A 17,797-nucleotide genomic window follows, 5' to 3' on the forward strand; every position below is an offset into this window, starting at 1 on the left:
CGCTCTAAACCCTAATTTATTCAGCTTCCTTTGGATCATACGGGTATGTACTGCTGTGGATGATGAAGTGTAAACCTCATCCCTGATTTTAGAAGCAGTAATAAATTGATCTTGAAGAGCAGCACGTTTTATGACACGATTTTCACGTTCCATCAATTTTTACTTCCTTCCAGATCCTGGAGCCCTTGTTAATAATCCTGTATCACTGTATTTTTTGATGAATTTTCTCACAGAACCTTCACTGAACCCCACCCGACGAGCAATGTCTCGATACGCGATTCGCTCTTTCGTAAGAGCCAAAATTACCGCTTTTTCATCGGTCGACATTTGGCGTGCGGACGACATTTTTCCGATGCGATGCTATTGCAACCAAAGTTAACGCGAAACTAAATAGGGAATTGACCATCAGCTTTGTAAATCTTTGAACCAACGGTTACACAGAGTTGTGTAAAAAAAAAAAGGTTGGGGTCTCATTGTTTACGGCAGGTAGAGAGGTTTGTTTCGCGCTGTTTGTCCGAAATCTATGTGCGTACCTATTTTTGTCGCTCACTGTACATAGATTGAATCGTAAATAATTAAAAATAAATCTCAGGTGAATAATGTCACATGTATGTATGTACATTTAAGTAAATTCGTAATAATAAATAAATTAAATTTTTTAATTTATTTATTTAAAACTTGGACTATTTGAAAGCTTGGATTAAAATTGAAACAACCGTCTGATCGCTTTGTTTTCGATTTGGGTGATCTGTGTTGCCAGTGAATTTATCAATTTGAAATTGCCACATTTCATACTGAAAATAAACAAATTCCAGACAACCTAATCCACAATACCCCATTTGCATCGACTTTAAATGTAATGTTATGCAATACTATGACTATATATGTATGTACTTAATTCGCGATAAAATAGTTTCCGGTAATAACCGATGGCGAAATTTTGTCGATTTACCGGTAACCCGGTATAACGGTCTTGCAATCCCTAATTTCGGCACTTCTTTTTTCCACACTTCGTCCATTCGTCTAGCTACGTGACCCACCCACTGCCATTTCAATCTCTTCACTCTCTCCACATAATCAACTAACCTTGTCATACTTCTCACCCCGTATTCCGTTAAAATATTTTTTTCCTTATGCAGAGCATAACAGCAGGCGTGGGCAATCTTTTTTGCAATGGTTCAAAATCAACCAATATGTGATTATTAAAATGATGTTTTGGGTCAGTGAATATTTTCATTTTAAAACCGTATTTTAGTGAATAATAATTTAACGTAGAAATGAGGTGATTGGTGCTCGTCGACCACTGGATTACTATCGTTGATCACCTGATTTCACCTTCGCTGAGCCGTATACAACAATCAATAAAGTCTCGCGACCCATCGACCAATGATATCTCTGTGCGGAGAGTACCCGATGGGTATAAATTATTCGGCAGTTTTGGTCTGTGCTTCATTTGGAGCTGGTAGGCCGACGGATCAATAAAATAAACTGAAATGCTAACCCGTTAACTCAGGTGGGTCATTTGAAATTTTCAAATGAGTCACTTGGTGACCCGCGGATCATAGGCTGGCGATGCCTGGCATACAGCGTTCTATACTTCTTTATTGTGTGTTTTACATGTTGGCATTCTATGTATGTATGTCCAAGTACAGTGATACTAGCTTTGATATACAAATTGTATGTACATACCTACATATGTACATATATGTAAATATATTGCAGATCTTACTGCCAATATAAGCCAATATTTTTTGAGCACATTCATGTCCATCCTACATTGGTGTCAGACAAGTGAAGTCTTAACCCGTTAACCCCTTAACTCAGGTGGGTCACTTGAAATTGTCAAATGAGTCATTTGGTGATCCGCGGGTCATAGGCTGGCGATGCCTGGCATACAGTGTTCTATACTTCTTTATTGTGTGTTTTACATGTTGGCATTATATGTATGTTTGTACATATGTATGTCCAAGTACAGTGATACTAGCTTAGATATACAAATTGTATGTACATACCTACATATGTATATGTAAATATATTGCAGATTTTAATGCCAATACAAGCCAATATTTTTTGAGCACATTCAAAATGTCAGTTCACATTGTGTTTGTAAATTTAAAGAAATATTCTTTCATTGTAAAATTGAGTTCAAAATTTGTCAGGGAATGTATCAACGTCAACGGTGATATATGTAAAAACATTGTCAACGTGTTTACACGGAGGATACGGTTTCTGAGATAACTCCGACATTTTCCGAATGTTTTTAAGAGATGCAGCTTTTCCGACAGCAACTAAAATAAAATAAAAAATTACGAGACAGGCGAGACTCTGCTTTTTCACCGAAAACCATCGAAACACGAGCTGGGGACGAAAATAAGATGAAATTTATAGAATTAAAATACGAAAGTCACGTTGACAGATAAGCGTGGAGTTTCATAAACATTTCCGCAGCAGTAGTGGTAAAAAAATTAATACATATCAAGTATGCGAACGAGTGTTTGTCATCAATCGCTTGGTGCAATGCGTGCACAAACTCATAAAGTCGACCTACATAAAAGTTTTATGCGCGCCGTAGTGTTATTTAATTTTGTCGATCACCCCTTATATAATATAAGGGGAATGTTTTGATGTATATATTTATTTTTGGGAAACGGCTGATTAAATCTATTTGATATGGAGTATTTCTCGAAGTATGTATGTAGACTTAACCTTTATTATATTCGGATTCGAATTGCTACTAGGTTCGAGTAATGACTTTTTATCGATTAATCAAGTTAATTTCTAATGAATAATGGAAGGCTGACGTTGTCATAAGTCGGGATCGTATGTCGAGGATTAGCCAAAGTCGTGGGGTTTTAATGGTTCTGCGAACCAGGTAGTAGGGTCGATCGAATGGTGGTGGGTCACGAGGCCATCGATCTTCGTCGGCGTCACTATTCTTCTAATTTTAGTCTGCGCTCACACACACAAAGACCTCGGTGACTAGTCGTGTCACTTGAAACGACCTGACGATGGAACTCCTCGAAGAGATTAACAGGGTCGATTTAAACGTACTATTAACAAAAGTAACCTATTTGTGGATGAGAGAGAATTCATTAGACACCCAAAAGTTGAAAGGAGAGAAGTAAGTTTTGGTTCGAAGAATCCGTGACGTTAAATTTAATAAAAAAAAACAAATGAATAATCAAATAAATTTAAATAAAATAAAACTATTCAAATAAATTTAGTAAAATGTTTACTATTGGATTAGCCATGTTTAAGCGGTTTATATTACAAATACCGAGCGAAGCCGTGTAAAACTACTAGTAATTTATATTTGTCTAATAATAATTGACATATTCGGTAGTAAAGAAGAAGAAATAAAGAGACGTGTAAAGTGGGACAAATATAAAGGAGTAAAATGTAAATATTTAGCTCACCTCGATCAGTATAAAGTCAGAGAGGTCGTAAACGAGTCCTGGAAAACAAAAAAAAGAGAAAATGAGCATGGAGAAATGTTTTTAATAAGTGTGGTGCAATGTTTAAATAATTTATTATATATGGATGTTGATCCTTTATGGAGTATGGATTCTGATCATAGAAGTGACATGATCCGTATTACTGGTCATACTATATATTCTGTTTATTTGATTTTTTTTTCATGTTATTATACGTTTCATTTTTATGTATCATTTATCATTTTACTTTTTTAAATTTATTTTTATGTTCTTCCTGTAATGGCACAATGGGCCAAAACTATAAAATAAATAAAAATTTAGACCCAAAATGTCGGTATAGCTCGGTGGTTGCGTTAACCATCGAGAGGTCCCGGGTTCGATCCCTGAGTTAACCTCGATTAAAAAGAATTTATTCGGAGTGTTTCTGCAGTGCTGCTGGTCAGATTTTGGATATTTGTGACTCCATGTCGATCGTTTCCTATCAGAGTTTGTCAATTTATCCGATTTCATTGTTGAAACAGTTCCTCACCAAAGTGGCAAAACCAGTTACTTGCTATTTGAATGTTATTTCGATACGATAGGTATCGCTTTGGGGCAACGTGTAATGGCACGTTGGTAATAAATATGAAATTAAAAAATCTAACAAAAATATAATTTACGTCAAAATAAACCATTTTGGCCTGATTATGTTTTTTATAAAATTACATTTTTTGTGTTTAAAATGTAGATACTCAAATAAGCTGTCAACAACTTTCATTTTCAAAACAATAACAGGAACATGAAAAAAATTGTGATTTTCTGGAAAGACGGTTTCAGCGATATAAACGGCCGTTGTGAGTGTTGCGTACTTTGTATGGGAGTTTCTGACGAAACGACATCTACTCAAATCATAATTATAATCGACCCAACCAAACTGCAGTAAGTGACAATTAAATAAAAACCCACTTTTTCGATGTTTTTGACGATATAAATCGATTGGTTGGACATTGTATAAAATCGATGTTTTTTTTTATTTAACGTTCCATTAATACGATGCAAGTTTTCCACTAGGTCGATCCGGGAAACCCAAAATTCGCATTTTTTTGTTCTGGTCAAATGTATGTACGTATGTATTATCTTTTGGCGATTACGGTGTTCTGATTTATGCGCAATTGGATTATTTCAAAATCAAAATAATCATCATCCGTCATATCATATTCAGGTGCTGATAAACAACACAGTTACCCGACCGTTCGTTACAGTAGCTGCGTGTGGATGCAACGATATAATTTAAAATTAGGTAAGCCGAATGAATAGTAATCAGTTCGTTATAATGCATTTTTCATGTCTACTTTTTTCTTTACGAGCCGTAAAAGTGAGATTAATTTTGTTTTTCTTTTTTAATACTCTTTTTATAGTTGAGGAAGTATGCATACCCATAGTGACTATACACAAGGTATCTCGTACAAGTGGAATCTACGCTAGTCAACTCAACACGATTCTATTGTTGAAGAAAATACGTTCCCTTCCATAGTTCGTTTTCTTTTAACAAAGCAGTCACGACACTTCAAAAATGACCAAAAATTAGCATAATTCAACCATTTCGATTCTATAACGCGAGCAAATTGTACCCCAAAATCGTTGGTGGTCCGAGAATATGTACTTAAAATTGCTAATTGTGATTGGATTTTATTGAAAAATATAAAAACATGCTATTCAGAGCATAAACGCGGATGCATTACGTGCTCGTAAAAATAAGTAGGGGAGGGAAGATAGAATTTATGAAGGAATTTGTGGAACTGCGTAGATTCTGAACTGCGCATCCCTCAAGCTCGATGTTTCTCAATATTTTACCAACAGAACGATTGATATAAATTTAATTACCCAAAATACAATTTTACGCGTGTATATACATAGCATTTATTATGTAATACAAGAAGACAATTAATAAAATGACAATCAAAATGTCACCAACAAGGTGAAATTTACTGAAATTGTTTCCCCCATCTTCTTCTTTGAAATTCTCCACCTCTATATTAATTTATTTAGAATAGATATGTACATACATAATTCCATTCAAATTTATACGCATAGTTTTGCCTACCTACATATGTACATATACATATGTATATACATGGGTTGTTTCTCCGCTATTTCACTCAAATCTACTGAAAGGCGATGTAGAAAAAGAGCCACTCCACTTTCGAGTTTGCTCGTTGCACAGAATCGATTTACCTCGGCATATAAAACCGACACGAGTTATTACCAAGTAGGGGTGGGTGGGTACGTTTGGTGGCATTATTTTTTAAATTCACCCTGGTCGTTAAGAGACAAGGGTCTGCGAATCTACAAAGCTAGAGTAGGCATTACGAAGCCTGACCTCATGAATATTCCAACGAATCCTGATTGTTTTTGTAGTCTTCCTTCGGAGGCAGGATTAAAGACCCAAAGGCTAATTTTTACAATGTGAGACTGTATTCGAACGCTAACTATGTTATAGCATTTGTTTATATTATACACTAGTGTTTTTACCCGGCTTCCCTCGGTATTTGTAATGTAAACCGCTTAAACATGGCCAATCTAATAGTTAACATTTTATTAAATTTATTTGAATATTCATTGTTTCATGTTTTTTATTAAATTGAACGTCACGGAATCTACGACTCAAACAAACATGCATATATATAATACATACAAAGTCTCTTTCGAAATTATTAGATATGAACATTTTTCCCAGAATGTGAAATTTTAAAACAATTTCCTCATAAGTGATCGTACATGTGTGCATACATTCAATTTTCCTTGCTTTTGAGACTTTAAGTTTTTCCCTTTATGCATTGAGAACATACACATTGCAATAAGTCATGCCATGACAAATCGACGAGTCAGAACTCGACAAATGAAAACGTGTTGATCTTTTTATGCTGCTGCGGTTGTTAGATAACTTAAAAGCCAGATAATAGTAATGTTTTACCTTGTAAAATATAACATCAATATTGAGTGGTAAAACTAGTATAGATTTGAACTCCGTTTAAATTCATCCGTATATTTTTGATTTTTAAATGTTTTTTATTATTACTAAATTTTGTTCACAATACATATTATATCTATTTTAATAGCTACTGATCTACTGATCATTTTCTATTTTGCAATTTTAATTTAATTTTGTTATTAATCATAGTATTTTATATTATTCTGATGTAAATGTACAGCATAATAGGAAAAAGAGCTCAAAAACTAGATTATTTAATTTAATATTGGAGTAAGCAAATTGTCTTTGTGACGAGTATTTTTGAATTACACATGTATTGATTGGATATCACAGAGTTTAACCCTTACCTGTGCCAGTGAACGACCTTAGTAGCTCCACAGGTATGACATCATTCTTTCATGTCTGACTCAAGCATTCAGGCGAAGAAAGAGAAAAACACGTCATGTTCTTAAAGTACGTATTGCACAAAGCGAAATTCACCTTGAAAATGTGCATATGAAATGAAAATAAAAAATTCCATTAGATTTCCAACGATGTGTGCAAGACATTGAGTTGCAAGATATTGGAAGAAGCGAGGAACATTCTATTTTGATTTCCTGTTTTATTTCTCGGATGACGGATCAAAGTCTCATTTCCAGTCCCTTCCATTGCATTCAAGGTACGTGCATCGTTGCAGCTTCATCAACCCGTACGGACATTGAAAGAGCTGAGCAAACACGGAAGCTTTCAGACACCCTCATTATAAACAAAAGATCTCAACCCTTACCAAACTACCCAAAACTGAAATCGAATACGTGTTCTCAATTATTTATTTTTTTTGATCATAGAATATATTTAAGTATATATATTTATATTGTACATACATATACACATAGGCTTGAGTTATACGAGCTAAACAGCATCAACAAAAATTAGGTTGAAAATATTGTACAATAGAATTTAAAATGTGTGATTTATGATAATAGCTACCCAATGTAATGAATAAAACATTTTAAACCAGAGAATTTAAAAATAGTTGCTGTGATGCTGTCATCGATTCCATGATCTTTGCGCGCTTGCATTAAATCGCGCTCGATTTTTGGGCGCTGGGCAATGCAAACATCATCACGTCAAATATCATCAAATATCAAACAAACCTAAATCACGTATAGTTTGTATTGTGCTATTGTACGTTGTTGCGTATCGCCGAGCGCCCTACAATCGAGTGTGATTTTAATGAAAGAGTCATCGTCAAAAGTAGACTAAATTATTTGATAGTAGACAATTAATTAAATATGTGATCTATTCTTCAAAACTGTTTGTCATTGCCATACATTCAGAATGTCATTATTATATTAATAAAAAAAAACCATTCACGAGATTGTAATATGTTGCACATTATTTTGGAAGAAGATTGCATTGCATACACGTATGTATGCATATATGTATGTATGTACGTACATATGTATGCATGTAAGCATTTGGACATTGAATCTAAAATTTTCTTAACCGCAACATGAGATACATTTCGAAAAGCATAATATACGAACAAGTTTTAATAAACCATTAAATAAAAAAAAACACAATGTCTCGAATTAATATCAATTCGAAACTGGTATCAAATATGATATACTCGTATACCTACATACGTATAGTACCCTGAGGCAGATAGGTCCTCTAAAAGTGTAAATAATACTAACGATTCGTCGAACCGTGACTTAATTTTGACAACGGTACATACAATATTTATACGAAGCGGATGCGTATTAAGTATACATATAAGTATATTTATAATTTTTTTTTTAAGTCATTGAGGATTGAAAAAATGTAAAATGCGCAAATAACATGACAGTTATATATCGCGGCGGGAGAATTCCCTTTGTCAACGGCTATGGGGTGAAAAGAAATCCATTCACACAAAATATTAATAAATTAACGCGACTATTTGTCACGGTGATTTGGAGGGTTGCCGCACACTGTGCGATTAGAATTTTTGGGGTACGTTGCACCCCGTCCATCCATATGAGCTCTAAATCCAACAATGAATAGATAAGTTTCAATTTTTTATTGAAAATTTGATTTAATATAATTGCAAACTATATTTTTAATGTCAGCATGTGAATTTTATCTCGTATTATCAATAATTATGTAGGTAAAAAAATGACTTATGGTTTGTAAACATGTAGGTTACAATAATTTTAATTTATTAAACTGGAAATAGTAAATCGGTTCGTGATACGCAGTACCAACAAAAACCATTATAAAATCAACAAACGTTGAATTATTCACCTCAAAGCACATTATGTCGGTAATTATTAACGTTTAATGGAAGATCTTTGTAATCATATATCATATGACTGTCAGAGTTCCAGGGGGTTAATTGCCGAATTGCTTGGATTCTTATTCAATGTTTTTTCTCATAAAACTATTACAAGCTTCCACACTCTCATATACATTTTCACTTCATTAATAGATTAAATAAAATTAAATATTAGTGAAATTCGCAGCGCAACTATTTATGTGTTTGGGCCAAAAGTTACAGTATATTATCAATGAAGAAGAAAGGCCTCAATGTGTTATTTGTATCAAAGTTTTGTCAAACGACTCCATGAAAGTAACTAAGTTGAAGCAACATTTGCTAAATGTTCATCCACAACCCAATGACAAGGAAAAATATTTTTTAAAAGATACGTTATGCGAATGCTTTAAAAAAATAAAGCTGAATTCAATGGGGGAATTTCAAGAAAAAAATGAAAATGTTATTGAAGCTTCATATAATGTATCAGTACAGAGAGCAAAGCAAAAAACCACATACAACTGGGGAAACTTTGACAAAACCCTGTGCTCTTAAAATGATAAAAATTGTGTTGAGAAATGATGGATTGGAGAGGGAGGGAGGGGGGGCATTTAAGTCTGAGCAATGCTGAAAAAGGGAATGGAGCAAAAAAGGTTGTGAGTCCCAGCCTTAATCAAAAGGAAAATGATATACAAAATGTAATTAATAATGTGGGTCATTAATTTCTTCCTGTAATGCCACAATATTCTAAAACTATAAATAAATAAATGAATAATATGGTGAATAAGAATAGATAATGTATTATATATAAATATTATACTTGAATGACATCAATGTGGTTTTATTAAAATGAATTTCCTCATCTCAACAATTTCCAAAAGTCAAGGAAAAAACGTTTATATGAAACATATACATAAAAAATATGATAACAGTTATGTCAATTTTAATTTAATTCACTAATGTTCTTCGTCTGACATTTCACCGGATACACATTTTTCCCTCGCCTAAACGTGTCACTTTTGGTTACATTTTGAGCTTAAATATGGCATCACATACACACATCACTTTAATAGGTTGCTAAATTTACACCGAAATGCTTTATTTAAGCGCACGCAATGCAACGAATGTGTGGTTAAAAAAATTAGCCAAAATGCAATAAAACAGTGGCAAGAGAAAAGGCCACGGTAGATTATATCAACGCCGTATTAGGGCTGAGCAAGAAAACGGCAAAAAATCAATACGACCACAAATCGATAGAAGTTGTAAGTAACGTTATGTGGCGTGAATTATTTTAATGTTTTCATAATTGAACTATTCTACAATTTGCGATTTCGCTCGCCGTTGCGCCATATTTGCAATACCAAAATTAATACGCCAAAGATGGAGGAATCAAAGGAAAAAAAACGGTAAATCCATCAGTCAGGAAACCATAAATTTACGCACCTTTGTCGGCAAAGGCGATAAGGTTACATTAAAAATTAAATATTCAAGTCGACAACTCAATTCCGTCGGTTTTTTTGTCCATCGTACAACCACGTCCACTATTTACAAACTCCAAATCTGGTTAATGAAACGCACGATGCGTATGTAACGAACGATTGAATGAAACCCGATAATATAATATATGGTAATGAATATCATCAATACATTTATGTGTTCTACTAATATGTTCATATATAAAAAGTTGGCATGTTTGTCCGGAGTTAAATATATTAGGAAATTGCATAAATTCGTGCCTGTTTATCGTTAAAAAACGTTTACCGCTATCTCTGAAAATCGTACACGAACTTATGCAATCATCAAATACTATCTTATTTTAAGCAAAACATCATCAGTTAATTCGTCAAGATCCCGACAAGCAAACATGTAGTATGTATGTATAGGTACATAGATAATGATTCTGATAATTGACATGCATAAATGATAAGAATGATTTCTTTTAGTTTATACTTTTTTGACCCAAACAATTTACAATTCAAGTGTTAGAACATACTAGTTTGTTCATACATGAAAAATTGGTTTTAGTTTAAGTGCTAACAGTCAAAAGCTTTATTCAAATAAACTCACCAGGTGTCGCATGAAACTTTTAGCTATCAAAACTTTTGAGCTGTCAAAATTTTTGAGATGTTAAAACGCCAAGTGTTTTAAATGGGAAATCCTATGGAAACTGCATTACGACGTTGCTATAATTCCCGTTTCTGCTAATATTAAAAATATTATAGCTCAGAGTAAACATACAAAGAGGATGAGACAACGATTGAGAATATTCAAACTAATGGCTAGTAGCTTGTTCATAAACAAACTATGTAGTTCTTTTGTGTACACTATAAATGGACATATTGGTTCGTGTATGAAAATAATTGTATGTTCATGAGCGAAAGAAATGTACACTAGTTCTGTAACCAAGGCCACCGAGAGGAATCCAGGGCCCTGGAAAAATAATTCCGTGCCCTATGACAAACTAAAAATAAGATCCTATAGATATATTTTTCAGAATCAGAATCTATCAGAACTGTTAGAAAAATACCTGTGTTGAAGGTCATTTTTTAAAATAGTCGAATAAAAAAGTATAATATAACAGGTCCGATTTCACATGGACATAAATAATGCGCGGATCGAAAAATAGTAAACATTTAGCTTCGAATAAATGTATGCATTTTTATATAGAATAATATAAAATAGCAATATCGATTAGTCGAACGTCCCGACACGAGGTCCCTCGAGTAGTCCGGGCCCTGGAACTTTACTCCGGTTCCCCCCCCCCCCCACCCTCTCGTCGGCCCTGTACACACTGTAACATACATATGTATATATGTTCATAATCGAAATATGCTGCATATATCGGCTTTGGCTTTGTATATTTCAACATATGTATGTATAATTCAAACTAGAAAGGCATACCTATATATGTACATATACGATACGACAATCAATTGCTTCTATCAGACAAAATTGAACTAGACAATTGCAATGGGTGAAATTAGCATTTGATTTATACTCTCACAGTATTGTCCATTCCATAACTAGATTAAATTTTCCCCTGTCACCATTTAATTGTACCAGAAGTGACAGTAATGAACGTGTGTGATTTTTGCCATATAATACTAAATCCATTTATGTCGCTAAGTACGTACACAAATATAAACTATGGACATATGTATGTAATATAATAAATGGCACGGAAAATCGTGCCTTGGAGATTCTCAAAGAGAATTATCGAGTTTAGGTCAAACGGCTATACAAAGAAAAAGCTAATTCAATAGAATACCATAATTGGAAATATTATGAAACGGAGCGACAGCAGATGATCACGATCCTTTCTTCCCAAAATAAAGAGGCTATAACGAGCTTAGAAATAAAGTGGTAATCGATTAACACGAAAACGCTTAAATATGAAAAATCGGTTAACGTGAAATAATATTCTGGTCCCGCCGAAATTATATGTATGTATGTATATACAATTTGAAATGTATCAAAATACATTTCAAAAGGACAAAAGTGTAAACAGATCTTCACTTTAATCATCAAATTGTTAACAGATCATGGCTTCGTTAACAATTATAGCATTATCTATCCTTGAAATGAGTGGACACATCATATGGAAAGAATTTTAATAAAGTGCAATAATAAAAATAAGGTGTAAATAAAGCACTATTTATTTAAAATGAATTATTTTTCGTTTTGTATAATTTAATGAAATTCATTCGACATGAAATATGTAATATTTTGGTCCCTATGGTTTTGTGATTGTTCAACAAAGAAATGTAAAACTAATGACGAAAACGTGGAATTTTGGGTTGACTTTCTCGATCGAGTTTTGTACACATTTTCGAACTCGCCAAAGTCTGCGTATCGAAGAACTTGGGGTCATAAAAACTCGACAGTTCATCGAACCTGAACGAAATCACTTCGGAGCGTATATGGAATGATTCGTTGCGGACATTAATCATATATAGGTAAAATAAATGGTTGAATATATACGAAAAGAAAGGAATATCATACGAATATCAAACTTAAAAACTTATTTTAAGAAAACTCCAATTGAATACGTCTTTTCTACTAAAACTGACCAGACATACTGGTAATAACAGCAACAATTAGTTAAAACATAACTTAGATGTCCACCCATGACTGATTTATAGATATATATATATATATATATATATATATATATATATATATATATATATATATATATATATATATATATATATATATATATATATATATATATATATATTTGCAGTAACCTCACATGTATGTATGTATATTCATTTAAATAATTTAAATCTCTTCAACCTTTGTCCTGAGTCAAGACACTGGTCTTAGGGAGAATAATTCTACCCGACTATTCACATGAACGGATGCATTCATGTGATTTGAACATTCGAGACTAAATGAGTATATCCGTTCTTGAATCTTCCGTTTCTGTCTTGCAAGCGACAAGATGCTTATTATTTTTTGCAAGTGTGATCCGACAAAATGATAAACCCAAAGAAAAATAAAACAAAGAAACGTATCTAATAAAAACCCTTATAAAAAATGAGTTAATTGCAAAGTCTTCAAGTTGGAATATTTGGAGTATTTCATGTCAGGTCATGGAGCTACACGCTCTGATCCAGCTGCTCTATCTTCACCACTTACATGTATACTATAGGAGTAGAAACGACGAAAAAAAATAATGGACATGAGGTGGTCACCAGGTAGGAAACGTAGCACAACAATAGGTGTGGCCTCCATAGGTGTGCTTAGACATCTGGGTGTAAAAAAAATACGGTGAATTTCAAGTTAAAACAGTCAGCAAAAATATTGTATACCTATTATATACACATGCCAAAAGATATTCAATTATATTTTAAAAAAAAATATCTTATTTGGTAATCCATATGTGCCTTACATTCGCAAATCAATGTCAGTTTACGTTAAAGCGCTATCTAAAAATATCAGTTTTCTGTCCGAAAGTGATTGATGGATAGTTCAGGATTATGTATATATGTATTTAATATACATATCAAATATGTATGAGGTTTGCAAGATTGACCGTACATACATATATATGTAAGTATTTCATAAAACTTCATACAGATTTTATATAATATTTTATATTCAAGATACATAATCAAGTGGCAGGTGTTAAAAAGGTCAATACCACTCAACAATTCAGTGTTAATAGATCAGAATCAAAAGTGGAAGACGCGTCGGAATGTGTATAATCGTCTCAAGTGCATGAGTTTGAATTTACACTCAGATACATACATACATACATACAAACAACATAGTTTAAAGTGTCGACGAAAGAAATACGTAATATGTATTTTAGATATTTTTAGAAGTTGAGTAAATTTTCAAAAGATACACTTTTTGTAGTGTGCAATTCTCTTAAATTTATGAATATTTTATGCCAGGGGGTATACATAGTTTATGAACGTCGTGAAAACGAAATGGCAGCTATATATGTATGTATGTAGTTATGCTTGAAAGATAGCACATTATGAATATTTACAACTTGAGACTACATCAAAGTGACAAATGTTCCCGAAGTGCAATTCGTTTACTTTACACGTACATATGTACATACATGTGCATAGATGTCAGAAAGTTTATCGAAAAGAAGATAAATCGCCAATATTTAAGACAAAAAAAATACGTTTCTAAACGAACATGCATTGGAGAGTAAAATTTGATTGATAAATATTTAAATTCAAATAAAAACAATCGAAGACTGCTATGTATAAAAAATATTCACATGAAAAATTATTTCATTTACAAAATTCACAATTTGAAATTGGGAGCAAATTCTTGAAAAATTATGATATCCACATTTTGCGGCTATTTCGGCAATGTCATCTCGTCTTGTATGGATTACATGGCACCTTTTAATTGTTTCACCACATTGTTTTGTCCTACGTTGAATTCGGCCAATCATAAAGAGGAGGAATCAGAACCGTATACGTGTGGAAGAGAAGAAGGAATCTTACAGACAGAAACACAGCAACTATGCGAAGAAGTACAAGAGGAGTTTCCTACTAAAATATGTCTAAACTCTCCGGCTTCTTTTCGTGGATACAAAACCAAGTACAGGAAAAGAGTCAGATATGGTCATAGGGCGATTTTGGAAAATTCACCACCTTATCTTGTGTCGTTTTATAAAATGCGTGGACGATTGAATCCAAAAATCGACAATACTGCATAGGTATGAAGACAAACATCGTTTATTGGATATGTAAAATATACCCAACGTACAAACATGACCAAATCATTAAATAAATCACAGGTAAATTCAAAATTTCAATGAATAATATAAATAAAATATGTGCATAATATTAACAACGTATATTTTGTTCACAGTTGAAAAAGAAAACAAATTTATTTACAATGTATTCAAAAATTTTATTAATTAAATTGATTTTTACCAAAAAAAAAAAGCCTTTTTATTATAATAAGAATTTAAGAAAAAAAATCAATCACATATTACCCTTTCCTGGTGCTAAATATGGGATAGGTTCACCCTCAGGTGTTACGCGAGGGTCAAATGGTAGTATGGCGAAATCCCTGTTAAGGTTAATCTAAGATTCTCAAATTTGAAAACTTATTTTGTGGTAAACAGAACATGCACTTTATGTTTAACGGAATCAATCTGCATGATATTTTTTAATTACACTACACCAAAAATAAGTATGGTGCAAAATATTTGCTGAAGGTCGCATGTACATATATAAATGAATCCAGTAGAATGAGTTCAAACAAAAGGATTTTAATTAAAACTGATGTATCCATATTGTTCAACCTTGAATGTAACAATGTGTTTCGCATTCAATTATCTTGCATAAATTTCACAACATTTGACGTAGTTGAATAGTACTTAAATTAAAAGGAATGTTTTGAAAAGGTCTCACTGGTATATTTTATCTGCTTTATACATCTGTGATATACACATGTGTATGTAGGTATAAATGTGAAGAACAAAAGCCCAAAGGGTATAATAATATTATGGATTCAGATCAAAGTGATACGTGCTCAGATCCCATCGCACATTTTTGAACATAAAAAGAAAAGATTATTACCATAATAATAGAATTATGTTTTCTTATTGTAATATAAACTTTTTTAATTATGGAATTTTATGATGAAGATATATGTACTTACTTCAATATAATATTAAGAGACTACATATAAATCAATAATAATAATACAAATCAGCTAATGGGTAAATATTCAGTAGAAACTCATCAACTAATAAATTAACTTGAAAAAATATCACTGCTTTAACAGTAGGATATTAAAAATCCGCATCGCCTCCAAAAGTATTAAATGCCAATTGGTTTATATTCGCAATGATTTGACGGCCTAATCGAGATGATTAATGTACGCGAATATTCGCATGGTGAATTGAACTTTTTGCACAGCTAAATCAACGATGATCAAATATAAATTACCAATGAAACTTAGTACAATAATAGGTGTATTGTTTTTTAAATGTGAATATAATTTTCGTATACGGGCAAACTTTAGAACATTACCATAATGTCCGTGGGGGAGATTCGGTTCCTTATATCAAATTGCGTTAAAATGGTTTTACTGTTTTACATTAGCATGAATAAACGCCGTGGCTATTAAAGATGGCGTCTTAATTTATAATATATTACATACTGTGTACATAGATTTCGCTTGTCTTTTAAATTATACCCAATGTACCAAAAATTAGTTGAAATGCTTGGCGTTTCAAAGAGTTGTTTTGCAATTTCAATGCACCCCATGCTTATGTAAATATCAGTATCAACTTTCTGACATGCAAATTATTTCACCTTCAATTTGCACCCCTTTCAAAATATCACTTCTTGTTTGCACCGCGACGCTCATCCGAAGTTGCTTGCTCCAAAATATTACACTATGCGAAGAGTTTCTTGATAAATTAATTTATTATTCTAGCTCGAATACCAAAATAATATTTTGCTTCACTTGATTTACTCTCGAGATCTTCGTATATTTCATTTGGTGCATGGAAGAAATAACGAGTCATAACACAGAGCGATAAAAAATTCTAGGCCACAAAATTAAGCCTCTAATAACCCGATCATAAAATGCCTCGAAATACAAATGTGAATAAAAAAGTCAATTGCTTGCTTATAACATCACACATAAATGAGTTAATGATATAGTAACAAAAAAATAGTTTCAAGATCAAAATTGACTAATTTTACATATATACTAGTTGTTTTACCCGGCTTCGCTCAGTTTTTATAATATAAACAGCTTAAACATGGCGAATCTAATGTATATTCATTTGGTTTTTTATTAAATTTATTTGAATCGAAAAAAAAATCGACTCGTCATAGAAATTTTCACTTGTTCACGAAATTCCCAACCAATGTTTCTTACATACAAAGTCTCTTTCGAAATTATATATAACCAGAATCCAGCGCCCCCTCCCCCACGGCGCCCCCACCCCCCCGTACCCCGTCTCCATGTCATCATAGAAACTTTCCCAACTAACATTACATATTTTCTTACATACATACAAAGTCTCTTTCGAAATTATATGTATATTAGATTACGCAAAGAAATTAAACATGTTTATCAAACGTTATCAATCTGAAAAGTACCGCACGCACTTTATATCACACCTACTCACTGATACACTACCCAGTAGGTGGTCATCCTCATCATCTCGCAATAAAACAATAAGAGCGATTTCAGAAGAGAGTGGGTGTGGGATGAGCGCCACGAAACCCAACCATGAACCAGACTCCACAATGAAGATGAGCCGCAAAGACGTTACTGTTACACGAACACACCGAATTGTAATTGGGTAAGTAGTGGCTCCTGTTGTACTCGAAACTGATGGCGTTTTAATGGGATGATGAGTTTTGTGAGCCGAGCGCAAATTGCCGGATAGTGTGAAAAACCGATACATGTGGGCAATGTTGTAGTACACTTTAACAGTGAAATATGATATTATCGAATACGCCCATTCGTTCCGTTTCGTTATGCAATATTAAACCCTTTCCAATTACATAAAATGTCACGTTCAGCAGACAGTAGGTTACTATTGATTTTTCACTGTATATTCTGCAAATCGTTACAATTAAAAACAGCACGATCACTTTTCAACTACTT

The 17,797-nt window shown here is 33.0% G+C and overlaps 1 protein-coding gene across 2 annotated transcripts in view; it reads right to left on the bottom strand.

Annotated features, from left to right (window-relative positions):
• Positions 1-17,797, bottom strand: part of SP1173 (major facilitator superfamily domain-containing protein SP1173) — a 53,933-nt gene that overhangs the window by 28,868 nt on the left and 7,268 nt on the right. Inside the window, exon 3 of one of the 2 annotated variants that reach the window (XM_077432877.1) lies at positions 3,417-3,454. The exons of the other annotated variant lie outside the window; for it this stretch is intronic. The gene's annotated coding sequence lies outside the window, so the exon portion shown is untranslated. The remainder of the gene's footprint in view (positions 1-3,416; positions 3,455-17,797) is intronic. 2 annotated transcript variants of the gene reach the window in all.

This window comes from Arctopsyche grandis, chromosome 6, assembly GCF_051622035.1.
Source record: "Arctopsyche grandis isolate Sample6627 chromosome 6, ASM5162203v2, whole genome shotgun sequence".
Classification (NCBI taxonomy): Eukaryota; Metazoa; Arthropoda; class Insecta; order Trichoptera; family Hydropsychidae; genus Arctopsyche; species Arctopsyche grandis.